Below are 14,153 nucleotides of genomic sequence, written 5' to 3'. Positions count from 1 at the left end.
TTTTTGGGACGGAGTTTCGCTTGTTACCCAGGCTGGAGTGCAATGGCGCGATCTCGGCTCACCGCAACCTCCGCCTCCTGGGTTCAGGCAATTCTTCTGCCTCAGCCTCCTGAGTAGCTGGGATTACAGGCACGCACCACCATGCCCAGTTAATTTTTTGTATTTTTAGTAGAGACGGGATTTCACCGTGTTGACCAGGATGGTCTCGATCTCTTGACCACGTGATCCACCCGCCTCGGCCTCCCAAAGTGCTGGGATTACAGGCGTGAGCCACCGCGCCCGGCCCGAGGAGCAGCTTTTAAAGCACGCAGAGAGGTAGTTGGGTGCGCATTGTCTTAAATAAACAATGTACGCACACTGTACAAATTGAAAAACAGCAGATCAACAGAAGAGGCTAAAAATGATCTCCGAAGCCGCCCCCATCCAAAAATAATCAGTTAGAATTCTGGTAAATTTTTCACTCCAGTTCCATTTAATTCGAATGCCTCTCATCTCCACACGACGGTGCCTCTTCTAGAACTGCTTTCTAATAGGTTCTTTTCGTTTAATAAGGTGCCATAGCCACTTCTGCATGCAATTAAGTATGCTTTGGGGGGGAATAATTGTAAAAATTGCATATTCTGACTGTGGGGATCATTGATCCCCAATAGATAGATTTATCCTGAGTTTTGGATATTTAAATTGGATTTCTATTTTAACTGTTGTCAGTGACACCGGGATGAACATTCTTGTAAATAAATCTGTTCTCCGATCCTCAGCTATTTCCAAAAAAATTCCTTAGAGAGGAATTGTGTTGTGAAAGAGTGTGCAAAATACTAAGCCCTTGATGCCTATGGCCAGGATAGTTAGGAGGGCAGCTTTGTGTTCAGGTTTGGTTGACCCAAACCTCTCAACTCTGTCCGCTTCAGTGGGCGCAGCAGCCTGGCATTTGGAGTTAGAACTACTCAAGTAACTCTCCTGAGGTCTTTTCCTCCACAACCTCGGCAGAATGTGGATATCGTGTCTATAGTATTGAATTCATTAAGGGGAGTTGCAGTATTCATAGGCGTAAAGACCTCAGAATGATAACATTCAATCACTCCCTGAATGGTGGAGTGAATGAGATCAGTCCTGCCCAGGCCAGGAGACCCGCATTCTAATTCTAATCTGCCATGGACTCTCTGAGGGACCTTATAAAAGTCACTTCATCTGTCTCCTACTTTTCAAAATGAGGGCCGGGCATGGTGGCTCACACCTGTAATCTCACACTTCGGGAGGCCGAGTCAGGCATATCACTTGAAGTCAGGAGTTCAAGACCAGCCTGGTCAACATGGTGAAACCCCATCTTTACTAAAAATACAAAAATTAGCTAGGCGTGGTGGCATGCACCTGTGATCCCAGCTACTCAGGAGACTGAGGCAGGAGAATCACTTGAACCAAGGCAGCAGAGGTTGCAGTGAGCCAAGATCATGCCACTGCACTCCAGCCTGGGTGACAGAGCAAGACTGTCTCAAAAAACAAAACAAAAAACAAAAAAAAAGGAGGGGTTTGAAGAAGACCACAGAGGAACCTTCCATATCTAAAATGCAAAAGTTCATCCAGCCCCTTGAGTTTCAGGTGTTTACTCACGAAGTTAATTGGAAGTGACTATATCTAAACATTTGGGAAGTGGAGGCCCATCCGGGAAAATGTCTTGCTTAAGGTGATGCTGCAGATGAGCAGCAGCATCAGGGTCGGAGCCCAGGTGTCTGATTTCCCAGGACTTGCAGTTTCTTTTCTGCAACACGGATGGCTACAAGAGTGTGCACACATCTCTCTGGAGGGCTGTGACTGTGCATGTGCAGTGACATGTCTGTGTGTGTGCACCTATCTGGGTGCCCGTTTCCGTGAGTTCTCACATGTCTGCTGCACATAGTTCTCTGCACACTATACGTCTTTGTGCACATGTATGTGTTTGTGTATGTCTGTGCATACACATTTTCTGCATGTATGTACACATCTATGCGTGCACATTTTCTGTGTACATGTGTCTGTTGTGTACACGTGCCAGTGTGTGCATACATGCCTGAGTGTGTACATGGCCTTTAGGCGTATATTTGTGTGTATGTACATCACTGTGTTTATGTCCTTGCTGTGTGTGTGCTTCTGTTGGCGAGAATGTGTACACGTCTCTGTGTATATGTGCTTTTGTGAAAGTCTTGTGCAGGGTGAGATGTTGACTCCAAGGCAAACTCTGGGCTTGGTTTTCCCCTCTGCAGGGGGAGCCTCCTGGCTGCTTGGGGTGCCAGTAAATACTTCCTTTGAACACATGGGGTATCAGGTCATCCTTCAGTGGCAGCCAAATCAGACATTTTCATCTGGACAAGGCGTCTCCTGCTCTGGGAATGCTGCTTGGACAACCCTCAGCAAAGAACGAATGGGGACTCCCGCTTGGAGCTGGGCTTAGAACTACCGGTTCCCTCTTCCTTCAGCCGGGCAGTCACTCTGAGTCACTTTGAAAACACACATGGGGTGCTTACTGCAGGCCACCCTTCATGCTGCGGCTCTGGAGAGACTGAGACGGGTATGTTAGTCCGTTCTTATGCTGCTATAAGGACATAGCCGAGACTGAGTAATTTATTTTATTTTATTTTATTCTGAGACAGAGTCTCACTCTGTCACCCAGGCTGGAGTGCAGTGGCACGACCTCGGCTCACTGCAACCTCCACCACCTCCTGGGTTCAAGCGATTGTCGTGCCTCAGCCTCCCGAGTAACTGGGACTACAGGCGCCCACCACCACATCCAGCTGATTTTTTTGTATTTTTAGTAGAGACGGGGTTTCACCATGTTGACCAGGCTGGTCTCAAATGCCTGACCTCAAGTGATCCGCTCACCTCAGTCTCCCAAAGTGCTAGGATTACAGGTGTGAGCCACTGTACCCGGCTGAGACTGGGTAATTTATAAAGGAAAGAGGTTTAATTGAATCACAGTTTCACAGGGCTGGGGAGGCCTCAGGAAACTTATAATCATGGAAGAAATAGAATAGAAGCAAAGACATCCTTCACGTGGTCCAGCAAGGAGATGGGCAGAGGGAAGCAGGGGGAAGGTCCCTTAGAAATCCATCATATCTCGTGAGAACTTACTACCATGAGAACAGCATGGAGGAGGAGGTAACCACCCCCATGATTCAATTACCTCCCACGGGGTACCCCCCCTGACATGTGGGAATGATGGGAATTACAGCTCAAGGTGAGATTTGGGTGGGGACACAGCCAAACCATATCAGATGGGTAAGGCAGGCATGGGGGAAGGGGCCTCTCTGAGAGAAGCCGTAGTCCAATGCCATGGAAAGAGGCCACCAGCAGTGAGTGTCCTGAAGCATCACTGGGCTCTGAGGGATGTGAGAACCCAGGTCTACAGGAGGCACAGGTGACACATCTGAGGCACATGCGACAGAGCTACCCGGGTAGGCAGTGAGGGCGGGAAAAGTTGCATGAACTTGGGCCTGTCGTCTGTGTAGAGCAGGCGGTGGCGGTTGGTAAGGACTGTCTCCTATTAGTGACGCCTGCTCACTGTGCGAAATTAGGAAAAGCAGACGAACAGAAAGAGGAGACTAAAACTGAACTCTAATCCCACCACCGTTCGGAAATAGAGTTGAGAGGGTGATGCTTTTTCCGTGTGTGCGGGTGTGCATTTTTGCTCATCAACTTGGGATCACACAGCTATATTATTGGCAACTTGCTTAGATGTTCATGCAATACAGTGTGCCATGAACATTTTCTGTGTCATAACCATAGCTTGGCGGCTTCGAGCATGAACAGTGAAGTCCTGGGTCAAAATCGGTCCCACCACTTGGATCAGGCAGTTACCAACCTCTCTGAGCCTCACCTTCTGCAGCTGTATGAGGAGAGAAAAGTGGGGCCTCCATCAGAGGACAGGCCAGAGCCCCCCGCAGGACCTGATCCCTGCTTCTCTCTCCAGCTCAGCCTCGCTTGCCTTGCCCCACCCCCACCATTTTCCTAAGTGCCTGGCTGATTCTAGCTACTCCCTTAGCCTGAAATGCCCCTACCCACCTAGTTGGGGGGCACTCACTCTTCTTTCAATAATCAGAGCAACCTTGAGGATTAAACGAAACAGGATGATGTATACAGACATGGTATTTAGCGCGATGCCTGGCACATATCAGTAGCTTACTTTTCCACAGTATCTTTGTTGATGGCTACATACTATTCCCATGCATGAATTTCCCTCCTTTGCTCAATAAATCCCTATTGCTGGACATTTAAGAAGTTCTCAGCTTTTTGCTTCTGTGAAACACAACTGCTTGCTTCAATCATTGAAAGAAGAGCAAATACCCTCCAAGTAGGTGAGGCAAGGGCATTCTAGGCTAAGGGAGCAGCGAGAAGCAGCCACGCACTTAGGAAAACGGCCGCTGGTGGGGGTGGGGGGGTGAGGCAAGGCTGAGCTGGAGAGAAGCTGACGAGGAAAGAAACCTCAAAGACAACACTTCCCTCTGATCCAGTGCTTTCTGCCTCTCATGCCTCTTAACAGCCGGTCACCATTCACAGAAGAGGACAGCACAGACAGCAAACTCCATGTGCCCCTGACCCTGTCCCTGAGTTAGCAACCATTCCCTGGGCTGCCTGGGCTGCAGACACAAGGGCCTGACCCCCTATCCAGCCCCGTCTAGGCACCACTGGGTGTGGGGAGCTGAGACAGTGGGAGAAATGTTTTGAGAGCTCAGCTGATAGGGCCTGGGGTGAGGTCAGCCCTGGGAGGCCCCGCGGAAAACGTGGATATTCCAGACGCATTGTCAGAAGGGTAGGGGGTTCACTGCTGATGCTGGAAGCTGGGAGGAGGCCAGTGCCAGCGTCGACGATGTAAACGTCCTGAACAGTAGGGAGACACTGGCCTGGATGTGGGAGGCAGAAGGGGCCTGTGATCTTAGGACAGATGGCCACGTGTCTGCAGCAACAATAGCATTGGTGACAGTGACAACTTGCTGAGTGCCTGCTTTGGACAGGGACTGTACATGGTTCTCATTCAGTTTTCCCTTCTTTCCTATGGGCAGGTGTTCTTATCTGCATTTTTCAGATGAGAAAACAGGCTCAGAGAAGTGAAGTGATTTGCCCAAGGCCACACAGCTTGTATGTGGCAGAGCCGGAATTGGGTCTACTCCACCCCAAGCAAAGGTCTCATTGCAGGACTGGTTCAGGATCCCGGAAAAGGTGCACATTTCCAGCGGTTTCCAAATCTGCCAGCCTGAAGAGTCATCCTTCAGATACAGATTCCCAGGCCTACTCCAGAACTACTGAATCAGCTTATTCCAGGATGAGCGTGGGGCCCTGATATTGTTCACCTGAGCAGAGTCAGGATAGAAACCTTTGGACAGGAAAAACATCTGGATCCCTTCGAGCTGTGAGATTCCTTCACTACAAACAAGACCACGTTGGAAGTGAGCGCCTCGTCACAGACAGCATGCTGAAAGCAGGCGCGGCTCCTCCAAGGGGGGTCGGGTAGGACGATCAGACACTGAATGATGGTCACTGGCACACAGGAAAACGCTTAGGCTTTGGACTGAGCAATCCTGGTATTTTTGTTTGTTTGTTTTTGTTTTTTGAGGCAAGGTCTCACTCTGCTGCCCAGGCTGGAGTGCGGTAGCGTGATCTCAGCTCACTTCAACCTCCTCCTCCTAGGCTTAAGGGATTCTCATACCTCAGCCTCCCAAACAGCTGGGACTACAGGCGTGAGCCACCATGCCTGACTAATTTTTTTTTTTTTTTTTTTTTTTTGGTAGAGACAGGGTTTCACCATGTTACCCAGGCTGAAATCCTGAGTTTTAATTTCACTCCCCCCGCTTCCTTCTCAGCAAACACAGGGAAAAGGTATCTGTATTGTAATATGAGGTTCTAGAGAGCATAGCTGGGAAGCCCAGGTCACACTGGGGACCCAGTGACATCTCTCTGTTTTCTGAATTCCAGATTCAAAGGCTAGGGCTTTATTTTCCTTCCCTTGGAAACTTTTATGACAGCATCTGGCATAAGTCTTCAACCATTGATTGGTGCTCAATACACAGTTATTGAACAAGTTTCCAAGTTTGTATTTAAATACAAACCCAACTTTTGTCATTCATTAACACTTTAGTGTGAATTAGTATATAGAAATACTAACTCAGGCAGCTAGGAGAAAAGTCGGGCTACACTGCATGGGAATCAAGTCAGGATTGGGGGAAAGAGGTTCTGAAGGCAAAGATGGGTCTGGGGGAGACGTCAGACCCAGAAGAGCCCATCCAATTCTCACAGGTGGAAAAACTAAGAATTTTAAGAAATTAAGAAAATTAAGCATTTTCTGCTTAAAGGCAGGAAATGAATTGTCTGAGGTTGCACAGCGAGGTGGAGGGACTAGAACCAAGCGTCCCAACACCCAGGCTGCCACCTGACCTCTGTACGGCCCCTTCGTCATCCCACATGGTGAAGAGGGTGATGGCGACCCTTCTCAGAACTCATTCATTCAGGGCTGAACATCTGGCAGAGTGTTTGGGTCCTTGGAGAACAGCTTCGTTTCTCTTCTCCTCCCTGACGATGATGTGCTGGGAGGAAGAATCCATCTGAGCGCTCCTGTTCATCTCTCCACTAGCTCAGCAGGTGGCAGTCAGCCTTCCCCAGCCTCCTGAGTCTTGTGAAAACAGGAGATGGAGAAACAGCCTCACAGAGGAGGGCAGGGATAGTTCTCATCCTCACTGCAATCAGTTTGAGCCAAGGGCAGAGCTCTCTCCCATCAAGGCCAACCCCTTTCTCTGCTCCGTTGTCTACCTAAGCTCCCACTCTTTCCAAGCTCCCCACCCCCTCTCAGTGGCTCCTTGCCTTCCACCATCCCTCTGGTGGTACCACGGGGTCAGCACTGACATAAACACAGCCTGCCCACTTTTCCATTCCAAATAGCTCTTGACGACTTTCAGCAAGCATCTCAACGCCTTTCAGCAAGCATCTCAACCTTAACACGTCCAAAGGAAAATTCTTCATTTTCTAACTAAAACCTTCCTACCAAAATCTTCCCCATCTCAAACGACATGCATCCACCCAGGTGGTGGGGTGCCCAGCAGAAGGGAGATCTGCGGGGGCCTCCGATAGCACCCACCACATGAATCATCCTTCATTCCCTGCTCCATTCACATCCCACATCCAACCCATTGGAAACACTGTTTCCATCTGGCCTCCACCAGTCACCAGCCAGCCTACAACTACCACCAATCCGATCTTTATGTACGTATATATGTATATATGTATTTTGAGAGAGTCTTGCTCTGTTGCCCAAGTTGGAGTGCAGTGGCACAATCTCAGCTCACTGCAACCTCCACCTTTGGGTTCAAGTGAATCTCCTGCCTCAGCCTCCCAAGTAGCTGGGATGACAGGTGCCCACCACCACACTCAGCTAATTTTTGTATTTTTAGTACAGATGGGGTTTCACCATGTTGGCTGGTTTTAAACTCCCAACTTCAGGTGATCCGCCCCCCTTGGCCTCCCAAAGGGTTGGGATTACAGCAGTGAGCCACCACGCCCAGCCTAATCTTTTAAACACATAACTCACATTAGGTCACCATTCCTCTGAAATCCTTCTGGAGCTACTCATTGCACTTGGAATAACACCCAAACCTGACCTCGGTCCAGGAGGTTCAGAGTGATCTGCCCTTTTCCTACCTTCTGTGCTTAATTTCTCATCGTTCTCTTCCTCACTTGCTAACTTCTGACTCCTTTACATTGACCCATTTGTATTGTTCCTTCAATTTACCCAGCTGGTTCTACTCTCAGGTTCTTGCCTTTGCTGTCCCCTTTTATTTGGATGCTTTGCCCCAGCCTTGACTGGTTCCTTCTCATCTGGGGCAATCTCAGTTCACAAGTCCTCCACGTCCCTCTTTGTCACATCAGCCAGCTGAATTTCTTTGTAGCACTTTGCACTGTTGACAAGTATTCTGTTAATTTTTCCACCTGCTTACTTCCTGTGTCCCCAGCTACAGACTCGGCACCTTGAGTGCAGGAGCCTTGCCTGTCTTCAGCCTAGGACACTGTATACTCGCCACCTAGGACAGTGCCTGGCATATATGGGCTTACAATAAAGATTTGTCAAATAAGTAACTGAATTTCTCTCCTCCCCTAGTCTCTACCTGTATTAGTCCATTTTTGTGCTGCTCTAAAGGAATACCTGAGACTGGGTAATTTATTTATTTTTATTTTATTTTTGGGACAGAGTCTTACTCTGTCACCAGGCTGGAGTGCAGTGGCATGATCTTGGCTCATTGCAACCCCCCCCCACCAAGTTCAAGCAATTCCCCTGCTTCAGCCTCCCAAGTAGCTGGGACTACAAGTGTACCACCACGCTCGGATAATTTTTGTATTTTTAGTAGAGATAGGGTTTCATCATGCTGGCCAGGATAGTCTCGATCTCCTGACCTCAAACGATCCACCTGCCTCTGCCTCCCAAAGTGCTGGGATTACAGGTGTGAGCCACTGCACCTGGCCGAGCCTGGGTAATTTATAAATAAAAGAGGTTTAACTGGCTCTGCAGGCTGTCCAGGAAGCATGGTACCAGCATCTACCTGGCTTCTGATGAGGCCTCAGGGAGATTCCAATCATGGTGGAAGGTAAAAGGGAGTGTACCACGTGACAGGAGATGGAGCAAGAGTGCGGAAAGGTACCACGCTCCTTTAAACAACGAGATCTCCCATGAACTCACCGAGCAAGAATTCACTCATCACCAAGGGGATGCTGCCAAGCCATTCATGAGGGATCCACTCCCATGATCCAGTCACCTCCCACCAGGCCCCACCTCCAACACTGGGAGTTCTTTTAAATCTGAGATTTGAAGAAGACCAGCATCCAAACAATGTCCCCTTCTTTAACCGCTTTCCTCTCCTGGGTTTGGACAGAGGACCCTGGCAATGCTGCCCTTTATCTGGACTGTGTTCTGGGGGGCCTACCTCCCCCCATCCCCAGGAAGAACCCTGGCCCTGTGAGCGTCTGTGACATTGACTCTTCTCTCCCGGCTCTGGAGGACTAAACACTTAGCCTGCCCTATTGGGGTGATCACAGCAGAAATGGCATCAACAACCTTCTCTGCTTTCACATGGGCTGGCTGGACCTGAAACCTCTCTCTCTCTTGAAGAATTTTATTGAGGGCTACAAAAAGGAGCCAACACAGTCCAACATACTTCCATTTTTCTGCCAAATTCCCTAAGGCTTTAGCCCTTGAGGCTCAAAATCTGAGTCTCAGTATACAACGAGCATAGTTTAGCCAAGTGCCTCCTATTACCTAACAAGGATATTCAATTCCCCAGCAAGGATTGGGGGACCCTCCCAGGCCCGCATCTCCCCTCAACTCAGCTCATTTCACATTTTAGGTTGTCATTTATAATGTATCATTTTGTAGTACCAATTTCTAAATACATCAATATTGTTTTAGTTGCTAATGACTAGAAACATGACCTTAATGAGCTTAAGCCAAAAAAAAAAAAAAAAGAAGTCATTGGCTCATATAATTAGAATACTGAGGGTATGACAGTGTCAGGCAGGGCTGGATCCAGGGACTCAAGTGATGTTTCTGAGACTTTTTGGCCATCCTTCTTCATTCCTCTCTCTACAATTTTCAGCTCTGCTTCCTTCTGTGTGTTAGCTTACATCTCAGAAAACCTTTACCTCACAGGGTGAGAAAGAAACTGCCACGTCTCTGCAAAACTCTACATTGCTTATGATCCGATACGCTGTTTCCCCCCAGTCCATACATCTGAGCTCATGGAGGCAATCTGAGGCTGTGTTTGGATCAGCTGCCCACTCCTTGGGCCAAGAACTATGAGAGGTGAGACCCATGGCAAAACGGTAGACGCAGCAGGGAGCCTGCCATTGATATAGCCCACTGAACCACGTGGGATGGGAGCCTGAGGAAGAGATAGCAAGTGATGTCCCCTGCACCTGTGCCCCAAAAGTTATCCTTGATTCAAATGGAAAACAAAACAGTAATGACTATAAAAACCATCAAAACCCGTAAGCACTGTAGTTGTTTCCATGCATGTCAGGATACCACTACTGTCTCCATGCTAAGGCACAGATAGACTGTGAGTCCTGTGCGAAGCCCAGGGCTAAAGCTGTAATTCCTCAGCTTTCTCCTGCACCCAAAAGCTGTCCAAAAGTAGGTGGGTGAGAACCATGATAACTCAATTCCTTCTGAGTCTCAGTGACTTTTTGTAGAATTAGCTGGGATACACCTCCCACAGATTTTCACTTGCTAGGCAAACGCTTGAAAGCTGTTGTTCTAATGAATGAACACAGTGATTCCCACAGCATGTTCCAGAAGATATAGTTGTCATGGGAAGGAAAAATAATTACATGGTCAAATAAATTCAGGCAAAAACTAGATGATATGGTTTGACTCTGTGTCCCCACCCAGATCTCAACTCGAATTGTAATCCCCACATGTCGAGGAAGGGACCTGGTGGGAGATGAGAGGTGGTTTCCCCCATGCTATTCTCCTGATAGTGAGTTCTCATAAGATCTGATGGTTTGAAAGTGGCAGTTTTGGCCGGGCGCGGTGGCTTACGCCTGTAATCCCAGCACTTTGGAAGGCTGAGGTGGGTGGATCACAAGGTTAGGAGGTCGAGACCATCCTGGCTAACATGGTGAAACCCCGCCTCTACTAAAAATACAAAAAATTAGCCAGACACGGTGGCACTTGCCTGTAGTCCCAGAAACTGGGGAGGCAGAGGGAGGAGAATCTCTTGAATCCTGGAGACAGAGGTTGCAGTCAGCTGAGATTGCATCACTGCACTCCAGCCAAGGCGACAGAGCAACACTCTGTCTCAAAAAAAAAAAAAAAAAAAAAAAAAAGTGGCAGTTTCCCTTGCATGCTGTCTCTCTCCTGCCACCTTGTGAAGAAGGTACTTGCTTCTCCTTTGCCTTCCACCATGATTGTAAGTTTCCTGAGGCCTCCCCAGCCATGTAGAACTATGAGTCAATTAAACCTCTTTCCTTTATAAATCACCCAGTCTCAGGTGGTATCTTTATAGCAATGTGAGAACAGACTGATACACTAGATGAAACAATATCAATCCAGCTTATTTCATGCAGGATTTCGCAGAGCCTTTAGGTGCTAATGAATATTATGACTTTCCAAAAGGAAGAAATAGTTTGCAGCATTTCCCAAAACGCTTCACCCAAGAAGTTCTTTTTTTTTTTTTGAGATAAAGTCTCACTCTGTCACCCAGCTGGAGTTCAATGGCATAATCTCTGTTCACTGCAGCCTCCATGTCCTGGATTCAAGAGATTCTCCTGCCTCAGCCTCCAGAGTAGCTGGGATTACAGGCGCCTGCCACTGTGCCTGGTTATTATTATTATTATTTGTATTTTTAGTAGAGATGGGGTTTCACCATATTAGTCAGGATGGTCTTGAACTCGTGACCTCAGGTGATCTGCCCACTTCTGCCCGCCAAAGTGTTGAGATTACAGGTGTGAGCCACTACGTCCGTCCAAGAAGTTCTTTTTTGGCATATTAGCTGGTGGCTCTCATGACCCATGGGAAACACTTGGGGAGTGGAAAGATGACAGAACTTGGAGGCAGAACAGCCGGGCTTGGAGCCCCGCTCTGCCATTCGGCAGCTGCATGATCTTTATATTTTGAGCCTCCATTTGCTCACTTGTAACATGGGATCATGATCATTATTGTCTTACCTGTTTTTGTTTTTCTTTTGACTTGTTTTGAGGTTATGTATATGAAGTCATCCATTGAGAATGGGGCACAATGAGTTATCCTTCTCTGAACTAAATTCTGCTCTTGCAGCAGAATCAGCAAAGGATATGAACAGTGTCCTTGGTGGTGATAGCCTAAGAGTATCACCCACACACTGAATCCCCCAGCTACAGAAATCTGGGAACCTTGGCAACTCAATGGCTTGCTTGCACCAGACACCCTGAAATCGCCCTCCAGCAAGCAGAAGCCTCCAGCCTACTTCCCTGGGAGCTTTAGGAATGGGAAATGTCAATATTGAATGGCTCCGACCGATAGGTTGAGGCACATGCACTGAAGGAGGGGAGATGTCGGTTCAGCCGAAACAGAAACTTTTGGGAACCTCTGTCCAGTGGTTACTGCTGTCTAATTACCCCAGGAACTGTCTGACTCCTCATTTTAGAACGCCTTAAGTTTACATTACTGAAACTTTAAATGTAACAAGCTTTATAAGTCCTACCCTATGAGTGTAAGGCGTGCAAAAAAAAATTTTGTTATTTTTTTTTAGAGATAGAATTTCCTTTTGTCACCAAGGCTGAAGTGGAGTGGAGCGATTCTCATGTCTCAGCTTCCGAGTAGCTGGGATTACAGGCACCTGCCACTACACCCGGCTAATTTTCGTATTTTTAGTAGAGACGAGGTTTCACCATGTTGGCCAGGCTGGTCTTGAACTCTTGGCCTCAAGTGATCTGCCTGCCTTGGCCTCCCAAAGTGCTGGGATTACAGGTGTGAGCCGCCGTGCTCAGCCAAAAAAATTCTGTTAAGGATGCTGTATTTGATGACACTTGAGTTTTGCGTTCCATTAGTCATGGATACAGGGCTGACTAGAGGATTAGTGAGACTGGAGGGGCCTGTACCCAGAATCCATCCCTTTGGGATTCATCTCTCCCCGACTCCATGGCTTTGAAGAGGAGCTGGGAGGAGGCGGCTCAGGAGCTGTCAGACCTCTCTTCTCTGCTGAAACCAGGGGAGCCAAGCAGGAGTAAGAGATAGTTGCACATGGCCCTGATCCCCAAGACGCCTTTTAAAGCTGTGAGTTTCACCCACAAGACCACACATTCTCTTTTTCTTAGAAACTGAGTTCTGCTTCTGCCTTTTGCAGCCAAAAGAACACTGATTAATCTGAGGTGTGTTTGAGCCATTTGTTAATAAACAGTTATCCAGCCGGGTGCAGTGGCTCATGCCTGTGATCCCAGTACTTTGGGGGACCAAGGTGGGAGGATCGCTTGAAGCCAGGCATTCAAGACCAGCCTGGGCAGTAAAGTGAGACCCAGATCTACATAAAATTAAAAAGTTAGCCGGGCACAGTGGTGTGCACCTGTAGTCCCAGCTATTACTCTTGGGAGGCTGAGATGGGAGAATATCTTGAGCACAGGAGTTCAAGGCATAACAGTGAGCTATGATTGTACCATTGCACTCCAGGCTGGACAACAGAGTGAAACCCTATTTTCTTTTAAGCAGTTATTCAACAAATGCTTATTGAGCACCTACTATCTGCCAGGTCCTAGTATGAGGTCTGGAAATGCAACAGGGAACAAAGCAGGCATGTTTCCGATCTTCCTAGGCCTGTCTAAAGTATAGACTCAAAGGGTGAACTAACTTAAAAACATTACCTTTAGGCCAGGCGCAGTGGCTCTTACCTGGAATCCCAGCACTTTGGGAGGCGAAGGCAGGCAGATCGCTTGAGATCAGGAGTTTGAGACCAGCCTGACCAACATATAATGAAACCCTGTCTCTACTAAAAAAATACAAAAATTAGCTGGGCATGGTGGTACACGCCTGTAGTTCCAGCTACTTGGGAAACTGAGGAAGGAGAATCACTTGAACATGGGAGGCAGAGGGTGCAGTGAGCTGAGGTCGTGCCACTCTACTCCAGCCTGGGTGAGAGAGCCAGACTCCATCTCAAAAAAAAAAAAAAATCACCTTTAATTCCTGGTTATGAAACAAATACAGGCCAGGTGTAGGCAGTGGCTCACACCTATAATCCCAGCACCTTTGAGAGGCTGAGGCAGGAAGATTGCTTGAGGGGAGGAATTTGAGACCAGCCTGGGCAACATAGCAAGACCCTGTCCTTAAAACAAAAAACATAGGCTGGGTGTGGTAGCTCATATCTGTAATTCCAGCACTTTGGGAGGCTGAGGCAGGCAGATTTTATCACTTGAGGTCAGGAGCTCAAGACCAGCCTGGCCAACATGGTGAAATCCCATTTTTATAAAAAAATACAAAAATTAGCTGAGTGTGGTGGCGGGTACCTATAATCCCAGCTACTCGGGAGGTGGAGACTCAAGAATTGCTTGAACCTGGGAGGTGGGGGTTGCAGTGAGCCAAGATAGTGCCACTGCTCTCCGGTCTGGGTGACAGAGTGAGACCCTGACTCAAAAAATAAATAAAAAATAAATAACAAAACCAAAAAAAAAAAAAAAAA

This window comes from Sapajus apella, unplaced genomic scaffold (genome assembly GCF_009761245.1).
Source record: "Sapajus apella isolate SASKATOON/1434 unplaced genomic scaffold, GSC_monkey_1.0 scaffold43, whole genome shotgun sequence".
Taxonomy (NCBI): domain Eukaryota; kingdom Metazoa; phylum Chordata; class Mammalia; order Primates; family Cebidae; genus Sapajus; species Sapajus apella.
The sequence above is the reverse complement of the archived record's forward strand: the minus strand, read 5'-3'. Positions refer to the sequence as shown.